Source organism: Cherax quadricarinatus, chromosome 15 (genome assembly GCF_038502225.1).
Source record: "Cherax quadricarinatus isolate ZL_2023a chromosome 15, ASM3850222v1, whole genome shotgun sequence".
In the NCBI taxonomy this organism is placed as follows: domain Eukaryota; kingdom Metazoa; phylum Arthropoda; class Malacostraca; order Decapoda; family Parastacidae; genus Cherax; species Cherax quadricarinatus.
The window spans coordinates 39352881-39369576 of record NC_091306.1 but is presented as its reverse complement, the minus strand read 5'-3'; positions in this window follow the sequence as shown (position 1 = coordinate 39369576).

Below are 16696 nucleotides of genomic sequence, written 5' to 3'. Positions count from 1 at the left end.
TTATATACCACAGTCCCACCAGTGATATACCACAGTCCCACCAGTTATATACCACAGTCCAACCAGTTATTTAACACAGACCCACCAGTTATATACCACAGTCCCACCAGTGATATACCACAGTCCCACCAGTTATTTAACACAGTCCCACCAGTTATATACCACAGTCCCACCAGTTATATACCACAGTCCCACCAGTGATATACCACAGTCCCACCAGTTATATACCACAGTCCCACCAGTTATTTAACACAGTCCCACCAGTTATTTAACACAGTCCCACCACATATATATCACAGTCCCACAAGTTATTTACCACAGTCCCACCAGTTATATACCACAGTCCCATCAGTTATATACCACAGTCCCACCAGTTATTTAACACAGTCCCACCAGTTATTTAACACAGTCCCACCAGTTATTTAAAACAGTCCTACCAAATATATATCACAGTCCCTCCAGTTATATACCACAGTCCCATCAGTTATATACCACAGTCCCATCAGTTATATACCACAGTCCCATCAGTTATATACCACAGTCCCACCAGTTATTTAACACAGTCCCACCAGTTATTTAAAACAGTCCTACCAAATATATATCACAGTCCCTCCAGTTATATACCACAGTCCCATCAGTTATATACCACAGTCCCACCAGTTATTTAACACAGTCCCACCAGTTATTTAACACAGTCCCACCAGATATATATCACAGTCCCACCAGTTATATACCACAGTCCCATCAGTTATTTACCACAGACCCACAAATTATGTACCACAGTCCAATCAGTTATATACCACAGTCCCATCAGTTATATACCACAGTCCCACCAGTTATTTAACACAGTCCCACCAGTTATTTAACACAGTCCCACCAGATATATCACAGTCCCACCAGTTATATACCACAGTCCCATCAGTTATTTACCACAGACCCACAAGTTATGTACCACAGTCCAATCAGTTATATACCACAGTCCCACCAGTTATATACCACAGTCCCACCAGTTATATACCACAGTCCCACCAGTTATTTAACACAGTCCCACCAGTTATTTAACACAGTCCCACCAGATATATATCACAGTCCCACCATTTATATTACCTGGAGTTTACCTGGAGAGAGTTCCGGGGGTCAACGCCCCCGCGGCCCGGTCTGAGACCAGGCCTCCTGGTGGATCAGAGCCTGATCTGCCAGGCTGTTGCTGCTGGCTGCACGCAAACCAACATACGAGCCACAGCCCGGCTGATCCTGAACTGACTTTAGGTGCTTGTCCAGTGCCAGCTTGAAGACTGCCAGGGGTCTGTTGGTAATCCCCCTTATGTGTGCTGGGAGGCAGTTGAACAGTCTCGGGCCCCTGACACTTATTGTATGGTCTCTTAACGTGCTAGTGACACCCCTGCTTTTCATTGGGGGGATGGTGCATCGTCTGCCTAGTCTTTTGCTTTCGTAGTGGGTGATTTTCGTGTGCAAGTTCGGTACTAGTCCCTCTAGGATTTTCCAGGTGTATATAATCATGTATCTCTCCCTCCTGCGTTCCAGGGAATACAGGTTTAGGAACCTCAAGCGCTCCCAATAGTTATTTACCACAGACCCACAAGTTATGTACCACAGTCCCACCAGTTATATACCACAGTCCCACCAGTTATATACCACAGTCCCATCAGTTATATACCACAGTCCCACAAGTTATACACCACAGTCCCTCCAGGTATATACCACAGTTCCACCAGTTATATGCCACAGTCCCTCCAGGTATATAAAACAGTGCAACCAGTTATATACCACAGTCCCACCAGTTATATACCACAGTCCCACCAGTTGTACACCACAGTCCCACCAGCTATATACCACAATCTTAAAAGTTATATACCACAGTCCCTCCAGTTATATACCACAGTCCCACCAGTTATATACCACAATCTTAAAAGTTATATACCACAGTCCAATCAGTTATATACCACAGCCCCACATGTTATATACCACAGTCCCACCAGTTGTATACCACAGTCCCACCAGTTATATACCACAGTCCCACCAGTTATACACCACAGTCCCACCAGCTATATACCACAATCCTAAAAGTTATATACCACAGTCCCTCCAGTTATATACCACAGCCCCACCAGTTATATACAACAGTCAAACAAGTTATATACCACAGTCATACCAGTTATTTACCACAGTCCCACCAGTTATATACCAGAGTCCCACCAGTTATATACCACAGTCCCACCAGTGATATACCACAGTCCCACCAGTGATATACCACAGTCCCACCAGTGATATACCACAGTCCCACCAGTTATATACCACAGTCCCACCAGTGATATACCACAGTCCCACCAGTGATATACCACAATCCCACCAGCTATATACCACAGTCCCACCAGCTAAATACCACAGTCCCTTGAGTTATATACCACAGTCCCACCTGTTATATACCACAGTCACACCAGTTATATAACATAATCCCACATGTTATATAACACAGTCCCACCAGTTATTTACCACAGTTCCTCCAGTTATATACCACAGACCCACGAGTTATGTACCACAGTCCCACCAGTTATATACCACAGTCCCACCACTTATAAAACACAGTCCCACAAGTTATTTACTACAGTCACGCCAGTTATATACCACAGTCCCACCAGTTATATACCACAGTCCCACCAGTGATATACCACAGTCGCTCGAGTTATATACCACAGTCCCACATGTTATATAACACAGTCCCACCAGTTATGTACCACAGTCCCACCACTTATATACCACAGTCCCACCACTTATAAAACACAGTCCCACAAATTATTTACCACAGTCACGCCAGTTATATACCACAGTCCCACCACTTATAAAACACAATCCCACGAGTTATTTACCACAGTCACGCCAGTTATATACCACAGTCCCACCACTTATAAAACACAGTCCCACAAATTATTTACCACAGTCACGCCAGTTATATACCACAGTCCCACCACTTATAAAACACAGTCCCACAAGTTATTTACTACAGTCACGCCAGTTATATACCACAGACCAACCAGTTATACACCACAGTCCCATCAGCTATGTAGTAGAGTCCCAACAGTCATATACCAGAGTTCCATCAGTTACATACCATAGTCCCACAAGTTATATACCACAGTTCTACCAGTTATATACCAGATTGCCACCAGTTATATGGCACAGTGCCACAAGTTATGTACAACAGTCTCACAAGTTATATACCACATTCTCACCAGTTACATGCCACAGTCCCACCAGTTATGTACCGAAGTACCACTAGTTATATACCACAGTCCCACCAGTTATACACCACAGTCCCACAAGTTATATACCACAGTCCCACCAGCTATATACTACAGTCTCACCAGTTATATACCACACTCCCACCAGTTATACACCACAGTCCCACAAGTTATATATCACAGTCCCACCAGTTATATACTACAGTCTCACCAGTTATATACCACAGTCCTACCAGTTATACACCACAGTCCCACAAGTTATATACCACAGTCCCACCAGTTAAATACCACAGTGCAACCAGTTATATAACACAGTCCCACCAGTTATATACCACAGTCGGACCAGTTATATAACACAGTCGGACCAGTTATATACCACAGTCCTACCAGTTATATACCACAGTCCCAGCAGTTATATACCACAGTCCCACCAGTTATATACCACAGTCCCACCAGTTATATAACACAATCCCACAAGTTGTATAACACAGTCCCACCAGTTATATAACACAGTCCCACCAGTTATATAACACAATCCCACAAGTTGTATAACACAGTCCCACCAGTTATATAACACAGTCTCACCAGTTATATAACACAGTCCCACCAGTTATATAACACAGTCCCACCAGTTATATAACACAGTCCCACCAGTTATATAACACAGTCCCACCAGTTATATACCACAGTCCCACCAGTTATATACCACAGTCCCACCAGTTATATACCACAGTCCCACCAGTTATGTAACACAGTCCCACCAGTTATATAACACAGTCCCACCAGTTATATAACACAGTCTCACCAGTTATATAACACAGTCCCACCAGTTATATAACACAGTCCCACCAGTTATATAACACAGTCCCACCAGTTATATAACACAGTCCCACTAGTTATATCACACAGTCTCACCAGTTATATAACACAGTCTTACCAATTATATAACACAGTCCCACCAGTTATATAACACAGTCTCACCAGTTATATAACACAGTCCCACCAGTTATATAACACAGTCCCACCAGTTATATAACACAGTCTCACCAGTTATATAACATGGTCCCACCAGTTATATAACACAGTCCCACCAGTTATATAACACAGTCTCACCAGTTATATAACACAGTCCCACCAGTTATATAACACAGTCCCACCAGTTATATAACACAGTCCCACCAGTTATATAACACAGTCCCACCAGTTATATAACACAGTCCCACCAGTTATATAACACAGTCTCACCAGTTATATACCACAGTCCCACCAGTTATATAACACAGTCCCACCAGTTATATAACACAGTCCCACCAGTTATATAACACAGTCCCACCAGTTATATACCACAGTCCCCCCAGTTATATAAGAACATAAGAACATAAGAACGAAGGAACACTGCAGAAGGCCTACTGGCCCATGCGAGGCAGGTCCAAGTCCCTACCGGCTTAAGCCAATGCACCCAACCTAGTCAGGTCAGGTCACATTGACTTAAGGGAGGAACACGGCAACCGACCTGTTAGCACAAGCTATCAGGTCCAACTCACACCCACCCACATCTACTCATGTATTTATCCAACCTATTTTTAAAGCTACACAACGTTCTGGCCTCTATAACTGTACTTGGGAGTTTGTTCCACTCATCCACAACTCTATTACCAAACCAGTACTTTCCTATATCCCTCCTGAATCTGAATTTTTCCAACTTAAAACCATTGCTGCGAGTCCTGTCTAGGCTAGATATTTTCAGCACACTATTTACATCCCCTTTATTTATTCCTGTCTTCCACTTATAAACCTCAATCATATCCCCCCTAATTCTACGTCTTTCTAGAGAGTGCAGTTTCAGGGCCCTTAGTCTATCCTCATAGGGAAGGTTTCTGATACATGGGATCATCTTTGTCATCCTCCTTTGTACATTTTCCAGAGAATTTATATCCATTCTGTAATACGGTGACCAAAACTGTGCAGCATAATCTAAATGAGGCCTAACCAAGGATGTATAGAGTTGAAGAACAACCTGAGGACTCCTATTATTTATGCTTCTTGATATGAAGCCAAGGATTCTATTAGCTTTATTGCGAACACTTATGCACTGTTGTCTTGGTTTCAGATTACTGCTAACCAGAACTCCTAAATCTTTTTCGCAATCCGTAATATTAAGATCTACATTATTTAGTTTATATGTGGCATGGTTATTGTCCTGTCCAACATTTAGAACTTTGCATTTGTCTATATTAAACTGCATCTGCCACTTCTCCGACCACTGCATCAGTCTATTCAAATCTTCCTGGAGTGCTCGAATGTCCTCGTCAGAATGAATTCGACGGCCTATTTTGGTGTCATCGGCAAACTTGCCGATGTCGCTCTTTATGCCCTCATCTATGTCGTTTATGTAGATTGTGAACAGCAGGGGGCCCAACACTGACCCCTGTGGAACACCGCTCGTGACGCTTCCCCACTCTGATTTCTCCCCATTTATGCAAACTCTCTGCTGCCTATTTGTCAACCATGCCTCTATCCAGGAAAAAATTTCTCCTCCTATTCCATGTGCTTTAATTTTCCTCAATAGTCTCTGATGTGGGACCCTGTCAAAAGCCTTACTGAAGTCCATATACACAATATCATATTCATTACCATGATCTACCTCCTCAAATACCTTAGTGAAAAAAGTTAATAAATTCGTAAGGCAGGAACGCCCCTTTGTAAAACCATGCTGAGATTCGTTGATTAATTTATGCTTTTCAAGGTGGCTACGAACTGCCTCGGCAATTATTGATTCCATAAATTTTCCCACTATGGAGGTTAGGCTTATTGGTCTATAGTTCGAAGCTAAGGACCTGTCACCTGTTTTGAAAATAGGTATCACATTTGCCATTTTCCACTTATCTGGCACCATGCCAGTTTGTAGTGATATGTTGAAAAGATTAGCCAAAGGTGTGCTAAGCTCCTCTTTACATTCCTTTAGAACCCTTGCATACAGTTCATCAGGGCCTGGGGATTTGTTAGGTTTTAATTTATCTATTTGCCTAAGGACCATGTCACTTGTGACCCTAATAGTGCACAGTTTATTATCGTCCTGTTCTACATAATTTATCATTACTGGAATATCGCTGGTATCCTCCTGTGTAAAAACTGAGAGGAAGTATGTGTTAAAAATTCTACACATTTCCTTATCACTGTCAGTGAGCTGACCCGAGGAACTTTTGAGTGGGCCTATCTTGTCCCTGATCTTACTTCTGTATACCTGAAAGAATCCTTTTGGGTTAGTCTTCGATTCTCTTGCAACTTTAACCTCATAATCTCTATTTGCTTTTCTAATTCCCTTTTTTATTTCTCTCTTTAACTGAATATATCGATTTCTTAATTGCCCCTCTCCTCTTTTGATTTGCCTATATATGCCTCTCTTTTGACCAATCAGATATTTTAATCTATTGTTCATCCATTTAGGATCATTTTTGTTTGATCTGATTTCCCTATTTGGAACATAATTTGACTGAGCAGCTAGAACTATGCCCTGGAAAGCATCATATCGGCAACCATCACCACCTACCTGACCCCTAGTCAGGTCATTCCAGTTCAGCCCACCTAAGTAATTTTTCAGTCCTATGAAATCAGCCAAGCGAAAGTCAGGGACGGAGACTTGATTGCCATTATTAGGGGAATTCCATGATATGTTAAAACTGAGTGATTTGTGATCACTCTCCCCAAGCTCATCATTAACCTCAAGATTATTAATTAGTGTTTCCCTACTGGCAAGAACCAAGTCAAGGAGGTTATTTCCCCTAGTTGGCTCTGTCACAAACTGTTTTAAAAAACAATCCTGGATCGTATCAAGAAAGTCACCCGACTCTAAATTTCCTGTCAAATTGCTCCAGTCAATCTGTCTATAGTTGAAATCTCCCATTAGCACAACATTTTCGTATGTAGATGCCTTACGAATTTCGTCCCATAGAAGTTTACTGCACTCCCTATCAAGATTTGGGGCCCTGTAAATCACACCCAAAATTAGTTTTTCTCGGCCCTCGAGAAGCTGTAACCAAACAGATTCAGTGGCTGACGCTTCTAATTTAATATCTTGTCTAACACAACAATTTAAATTGTCTCTGACATACATCGCTACTCCACCACCTTTCCTGTTGACCCTGTCAGTGTGGAATAATTTATAGCCTTGTATGTGACATTCAGAGGGCATCTCTCTATCTTTCAGATTGAGCCAGGTCTCTGTTATAGCAATAATGTCTATGTTTCCTGCACTTGCAATTAATCTTAGCTCATCTATCTTATTTCTAACACTCCTGCTATTAGTATAGTAAACCTTAAGGGAGCTAGTCCCTTGCTGCCCTCTGCTGTCCCCCTTTGTTTGCTGACCTGTTCTATTGTCTTTATTTATAACTTCATGCTGAATGCCTTTTATACATTTACTGTTTCCAACCCTAGTGTTGCAACCTGCTTGTTTCCCACACACACCCATACCTCTATCTTCCATCAGTTTAAAATCATAGGCATTTCACCAATGGCCTTCTCAATCGAGTCTGCAAGTGCTACCACCCCTGCCCCAGAGAGATGAACCCCATCCCTTGCATACATATCATGTTTGCCATAAAAGTTGTTCCAGTTGTCAATGAATGGGATTGCAAGTTCCTTGCAGTATCTGTCTAGCCAGCAATTTACACCAATTGCCCTAGACAACCATTCATTTCCTACTCCCCTTCTAGGCAAGATGCTACATATGATTGGGATCCCTCCCTTAGACTTAATGAAATCTATAGCTGACCTGTACTTATCTAGCAGCTCTTCTCTCCTACCCTTCCCAATATCATTTCCACCAGCACTGAGACAGATAATGGGCTTGTTCCCATTACCTGACATGATATTATCCAGTCTGTTGACAATGTCCCCAACACCAGCTCCAGGGAAGCACACTCTATCTCTCATCTTCTTATTCCTATTACAAAAAGCACGATCAACATATCTTACCTGAGAGTCACCAACCACAAGAATGCGCTTACCTTCATTAGCAGGGGCAGTAGTACCCTTACCTTCACTGGCCACTGAAGTACATTCATCCTGGAGAACAGAGAAGCGATTTCCTACCTTCAGATCTGCACTCTTAACTTTCCTTACTCTGATGCGCCTCCCATTACTGTGAACAACTCGCCACTTGTAGCAGGTGCTGGGCTGCACCTCACTGCTGGTAGCCGTTGCTACCACCCCACCAACAGCCTCCTCACAGTGAGAGACAGACTGCACCTCACTGCTAGAAGCCTCATTCCCCACATCTCCAACCACCTCACACTCTCTCCCAGGCCCATTGAGGTGGACCTTCAGCCTCCTAATCTCCTCCTGGAGAAGCAAGACCTCCTCCTTCAACTCTCCAACCTCAGCTTTTAAAACACTGTAGAAGCAAGCCATGCTTTGTAACCGTCCACGCTAATCCCCAAGCAGCTCAGGGTCTGTGACCTCACGTGACGACTGACCACTGAACACAGTCCCACCAGTTATATACCACAGTCCCACCAGTTATGTAACACAGTCCCACCAGTTATATAACACAGTCCCACCAGTTATATAACACAGTCTCACCAGTTATATAACACAGTCCCACCAGTTATATAACACAGTCCCACCAGTTATATAACACAGTCCCACCAGTTATATAACACAGTCCCACCAGTTATATAACACAGTCCCACCAGTTATATAACACAGTCTCACCAGTTATATAACACAGTCCCACCAGTTATATAACACAGTCCCACCAGTTATATAACACAGACCCACCAGTTATATAACACAGTCCCACCAGTTATATACCACTGTCCCACCAGTTATATAACACAGTCCCACCAGTTATATAACACAGTCCCACCAGTTATATAACACAGTCCCACCAGTTATATAACACAGTCCCACCAGTTATATAACACAGTCCCACCAGTTATATAACACAGTCCCACCAGTTATATACCACTGTCCCACCAGTTATATAACACAGTCCCACCAGTTATATAACACAGTCCCACCAGTTATATAGCACAGTCCCACCAGTTATATAACACAGTCCTACCAGTTATATAACACAGTCCCACCAGTTATATAACACAGTCCCATCAGTTATATAACACAGTCCCACCATTTATATACCACAGTCCCACCAGTTGTACCACAGTCCCTCCACTTATATACCACAGTCTCACCAGTTGTATACCACAGTCACACCAGTTATACCACAGTCCCTCCAGTTATATACCACAGTTCCGCCAGTTACATAACACTGTAACACCAGTTATATACCACACTCCCAATAGTTATACCACAATCCCACCAGTTATATACCACAGTCACACCAGTTATACCACAGTCCCTCCAGTTATATACCACAGTCCCACCAGTTATATAACACAGTCCCACCAGTTATATAACACAGTCCCACCAGTTATATAACACAGTCCCACCAGTTATATACTACAGTCCCACTAGTTACATACCACAGTCCCAAAAGTTATGCACCACAGACCCATCAGTTATATACCACAGTCCCACCAGTTATATACCACAGTCCCACCAGTTATATACCACAGTCCCACCAGTTATATACCACAGTCCCACCAGCTGTATACCACAGTCCCACCAGCAATGCATAACAGTCCCAACAGTTATATCCCACAGTCCCACAAGCTATATACCCCAGTCCCACCAGTTATATACTCCAGTCCCACCAGTTATATACCACAGTCCCACAAGTGATATACCACAGTCCCACATGTTATATAACACAGTCCCACCAGTTATGTACCACAGTCCCACCAGTTATATACCACAGTCCCACCACTTATAAAACACAGTCCCGCAATTTATTTACCACAGTCACGCCAGTTATATACCACAGTCCCACCACTTATAAAACACAGTCCCGCAAGTTATTTACCGCAGTCACGCCAGTTATATACCACAGTCCCACCACTTATAAAACACAGTCCCACAAGTTATTTACCACAGTCACGCCAGTTATATACCACAGTCCCACCACTTATAAAACACAGTCCCACAAGTTATTTACTACAGTCACGCCAGTTATATACCACAGACCAACCAGTTATACACCACAGTCCCATCAGCTATGTACTAGAGTCCCAACAGTCATATACCAGAGTTCCATCAGTTACATACCATAGTCCCACAAGTTATATACCACAGTTCTACCAGTTATATACCAGATTGCCACCAGTTATATGGCACAGTGCCACAAGTTATGTACAACAGTCTCACAAGTTATATACCACATTCTCACCAGTTACATGCCACAGTCCCACCAGTTATGTACCGAAGTACCACTAGTTATATACCACAGTCCCACCAGTTATACACCACAGTCCCACAAGTTATATACCACAGTCCCACCAGCTATATACTACAGTCTCACCAGTTATATACCACAGTCCCACCAGTTATACACCACAGTCCCACAAGTTATATACCACAGTCCCACCAGTTATATATAACAGTCTCACCAGTTATATACCACAGTCCCACCAGTTATATACTACAGTCTCACCAGTTATATAGCACAGTCCCACCAGTTATACACCACAGTCCCACAAGTTATATACCACAGTCCCACCAGTTATATACCACAGTCCCACCAGTTATATACCACAGTCCCACCAGTTATATACCACAGTCCCACCAGTTATATAACACAGTCCCACCAGTTATATAACACAGTCCCACCAGTTACATAACACAGTCTCACCAGTTACATAACACAGTCCCACCAGTTATATAACACAGTCCCACCAGTTATATAACACAGTCTCACCAGTTATATAACACAGTCCCACCAGTTATATAACACAGTCCCACTATTTATATAACACAGTCCCACCAGTTTTATAACACAGTCTCACCAGATATATAACACAGTCCCACCAGTTATATAACACAGTCCCATCAGTTATATAACACAGTCCCACCAGTTATATAACACAGTCTCACCAGTTATATAACACAGTCCCACCAGTTATATAACACAGTCTCACCAGTTATATAACACAGTCTCTCCAGTTATATAACACAGTCCCACCAATTATATAACACAGTCCCACCAGTTATATAACACAGTCTCACCAGTTATATAACACAGTCCCACCAGTTATATACCACAGTCCCACCAGTTATATACCACAGTCCCACCAGTTATATAACACAGTCTCACCAGTTATATAACACAGTCCCACCAGTTATATAACACAGTCTCACCAGTTATATAACACAGTCCCACCAGTTATATAACACAGTCCCCCCAGTTATATAGCACAGTCTCACCAGTTATATAACACAGTCCCACCAGTTATATAACACAGTCTCACCAGTTATATAACACAGTCCCACCAGTTATATAACACAGTCTCACCAGTTATATAACACAGTCCCACCAGTTATATAACACAGTCCCACCAGTTGTATAACACAGTCCCACCAGTTATATACCACAGTCCCACCAGTTATATACCACAGTCCCACCAGTTATATAACACAGTCCCACAAGTTATATAACACAATCTCACCAGTTATATAACACAGTCCCACCAGTTATATAACACAGTCCCACCAGTTATGTAACACAGTCTCACCAGTTACATAACACAGTCCCACCAGTTATATAACACAGTCCCACCAGTTATATAACACAGTCTCACCAGTTATATAACACAGTCCCACCAGTTATATAACACAGTCCCACCAGTTATATAACACAGTCCCACCAGTTATATACCACTGTCCCACCATTTATATACCACAGTCCCACCAGTTATACCACAGTCCCTCCACTTATATACCACAGTCTCACCAGTTGTATACCACAGTCCAGCCAGTTACATACCACATTCCCACCAGTTATATACCACAGTCACACCAGTTATACCACAGTCCCTCCAGTTATATACCACAGTCCCGCCAGTTACATAACACTGTAACACCAGTCATATACCACATTCACACCAGTTATACCACAGTCCCTCCAGTTATATACCACAGTCCTACCAGTTATATAACACAGTCCCAAAAGTTATGCATCACAGACCCATCAGTTATATACCACAGTCCCACCAGTTATATACCACAGTCCCACCAGTTATATACCACAGTCCCACCAGTTATATACCACAGTCCCACCAGTTATTTACCGCAGTCCCACCAGCTGTATACCACAGTCCCACCAGTAATGCATAACAGTCCCAACAGTTATATCCCACAGTCCCACAAGCTATATACCCCAGTCCCACCAGTTATATACCACAGTCCCACCAGTTATATACCAAAGTCCAACGAGTTATATCCCACCGTCCCACCAGTTATATTCCCGAGTCCCTAAGTTATATACCACAGTCCCACCAGTTATATACCACAGTCCCATTAGTTATTTACCACAGTCCCACCAGTTATATACGGCAGTCCCACCAGTTATATACAACAGTCCCACCAGTTATATACCACAGTCCCATTAGTTATTTACCACAGTCCCACCAGTTATATACGGCAGTCCCACCTGTTATATACAACAGTCCCACTACTTATATACTACAGTAACACCAGTTATATACCGCAGTCCCACCTGTTATATACAACAGTCCAACCAGTTATAGACCACAGTCCTACCAGTTATATACCACACTCCCACCAGTTATATACCACAGTCCCACCAGTTATATACCACTGTCCCAGCAGTTATGTACCACAGTCCCACCAGTTACCTCCCACAGTCTCACCAGTTACATATCACAGTCCCACCAGTTATGTACGACAGTCCCACCAGGTATATACCACAGTCCCACCAGTTATATACCACAGTCCCATTAGTTATTTACCACAGTCCCACCAGTTATATACCACAGTCCCACCAGTTATATACCACAGTCCCATCAGTTATTCCACAGTCCCTCCAGGTATTTGCCACAGTACCTCCAGTTATTTACCACAGTCTTTCCAGTTATATATCACAGACCTATCAGTTGTTTACCTGGAGTTTACCTGGAGAGAGTTCCGGGGATCGACGTCCCCGCGGCCCGGTCTGTGACCAGGCCTCCCGGTGGATCAGAGCCTGATCAATCAGGCTATTACTGCTGGCTGCACGCAAACCAACGTACGAGCCTCAGCCCGGCTGGTCAGGAACCGACTTTAGGTGCTTGTCCAGTTCCAGCTTGAAGACTGCCAGGGGTCTGTTGGTAATCCCCCTTGTGTATGCTGGGAGGCAGTTGAACAGTCTCGGGCCCCTGACACTTATTGTATGGTCTCTTAACGTGCTAGTGACACCCCTGCTTTTCATTGGGGGGATGTTGCATCGTCTGCCAAGTCTTTTGCTTTCGTAGTGAGTGATTTTCGTGTGCAAGTTCGGTACTAGTCCCTCTAGGATTTTCCAGGTGTATATAATCATGTATCTCTCCCTCCTGCGTTCCAGGGAATACAGGTTCAGGAACCTCAAGCGCTCCCAGTAGTTGTACCACAGTCCCTCCAGTTATATACCACAGTCCCACTAGTTGTATACCACAGTCCCACCATTTATATGCCACAGTCCCACCAGTTATTTACCACAGTCTCACCAGTTATATGCCACAGTCCCAACAGTTATGTACCTCAGTCCCACAAGTTTCCTGAATAAAGATTCCCATATGCTGCATAAGTGTCTCAATCTTCAAGTTATTTTCCGCAGTCCCTCCAGTTATATACCATTGTCCCTCAAGTTATATACCACAGTCCCCCCAGTTATATACCAGAGTCCCACCCGTTATATACCACAGCCCCACCAGTTATATGCCACAGTCTCTCCAGTTACATACCACAGTCCCATAAGTTATATTAAACAGTCCCACCAGTTATATACCACAGTCCCACCAGTTATATACCACAGTCCCACCAGTTATATACCACAGTCCAACCAGTTATATACCACAGTCCCACCAGTTATATACCACAGTCCCACCAGTTATATACCACAGTCCCACCAGTTATATACCACAGACCTACCAGTTATACACCACAGTCCCACCAGTTATTTACCACAGTCCCAACAGCTATATACCACAGTCCCTCCAGGTATTTGCCACAATACCACCAGTTATATACCACAATCCCTCCAGTTATATACCACAGTCCCTCCAGTTATATACCACAGTCCTCCTAGTTATATACCACAGTCCCACCAGTTATATACCACAGTCCTCCTAGTTATATACCACAGTCCCTCCAGTTATATACCACAGTCCTCCTAGTTATATACCACAGTCTCACCATTTATTTACCACAGTCCCACCAGTTATATACCACATTCCCACCAGTTACGTACACAGTCCGACCACTTACATACCACAGTCCCACCAGTTATATTACACAGTCCCACAAGTTATGTACCACAGTCCCACCAGTTATATACCACAGTCCCACCAGTTATATACCACAGTCCCACCAGTTATATACCACAGTCCCACTAGTTATATACCACAGTCCAACCAGTTATATACCACAGTCCCACCAGTTATATACCACAGTCCCACTAGTTATATACCACAGTCCAACCAGTTATTTACCACAGTCCCACCAGTTATATACCACAGTCCCACCATTTATATACCACAGTCCAACCAGTTATATACCACAGTCCCACCAGTTATATACCACAGTCCCACTAGTTATATACCACAGTCCAACCAGTTATTTACCACAGTCCCACCAGTTATATACCACAGTCCCACCAGTTATATACCACAGTCCCACTAGTTATATACCACAGTCCCACCAGTTATATACCACAGTCCCACCAGTTATATACCACAGTCCCACCAGTTATATACCACAGTCCCACCAGTTATATACCACAGTCCCACTAGTTATATACCACAGTCCCACCAGTTATATACCACAGTCCAACCAGTTATATACCACAGTCCCACCAGTTATATTCTACAGTCCCACTAGTTATATACCACAGTCCAACCAGTTATATACCACAGTCCCACCAGTTATATACCACAGTCACACCAGTTATATACCACAGTCCCACTAGTTATATACCACAGTCCAACCTGTTATATACCACAGTCCCACCAGTTATATACCACAGTCCCACCAGTTATATACCACAGTCTCACCAGTTATATACCACAGTCCCACTAGTTATATACCACAGTCCAACCAGTTATTTACCACAGTCCCACTAGTTATATACCACAGTCCCACCAGTTATATACCACAGTCCCACTAGTTAAATACCACAGTCCCAACAGTTATTTACTACAGTCCCACTAGTTATATACCACAGTCTCACCAGTTATATACCACAGTCCCACTAGTTATATACCACAGTCCCACCAGTTATATACCACAGTCCCACCAGTTATATACACCAGTCCCACTAGTTATATACCACAGTCCCACCAGTTATATACCACTGTCCCACCATTTAAATACCACAGTCCCAACAGTTATATACCACAGTCTCACCAGTTATATACCAGTGTCCCAACAGTTATATACCACAGTCCCACTAGTTTAATACCACAGTCCCAACAGTTATATACCACAGTCCCACCATTTAAATACCACAGACCCAACAGTTATATACCACAGTCCCACCAGTTATATACCAGTGTCCCAACAGTTATATACCACAGTCCCACTAGTTTAATACCACAGTCCCAACAGTTATATACCACAGTCCCACCATTTAAATACCACAGTCCCACCAGTTATATACCAGTGTCCCAACAGTTATATACCACAGTCCCACTAGTTTAATACCACAGTCCCAACAGTTATATACCACAGTCCCTCCAGTTATACCTCAGTCCCACCAGTTATTTACCACAGTCCCTCCAGTTATATACCACAGTCCCATCAGTTATACCCCAGTCACTCCAGTTATATACCACAGTCCCACCAGTTATGTGCCACATTCCCACCAGTTATATACCACAGTCCCACCAGTTATATACCACAGTCCCACCAGTTATATACCAGACTCCCACCAGTTATATGCCACATTCCCACCAGTTATATGCCACATTCCCACCAGTTATATACCACAGTCCCACCAGTTATATACCACAGTCCCTCCATTTATATAGCACAGTCTCATCAGTTGTATACCAAAGTCCCATTATTTATATACCACAGTCCCACCAGTTATATACCACTGTCCCTCCAGTCCTGAACAGCAACACTCTCGGTGACTAGAGCTGGACCCCAACACTCACATAGACTAGTGCTGGACTGCAACACTCACATCTTTTAGATTTGTCATAAGAGAAGAAGTATTTTGGGTGTTTTTCAATTTCCTTTATGGCTTTTAGTTCTTCTTGTGATTCTTGTCTCCTGTAAGATTCCTTCAGCTTAAGTTCGATATTTGCAATTTCATTGACTAGTGCTTCCCTTCGTATTTC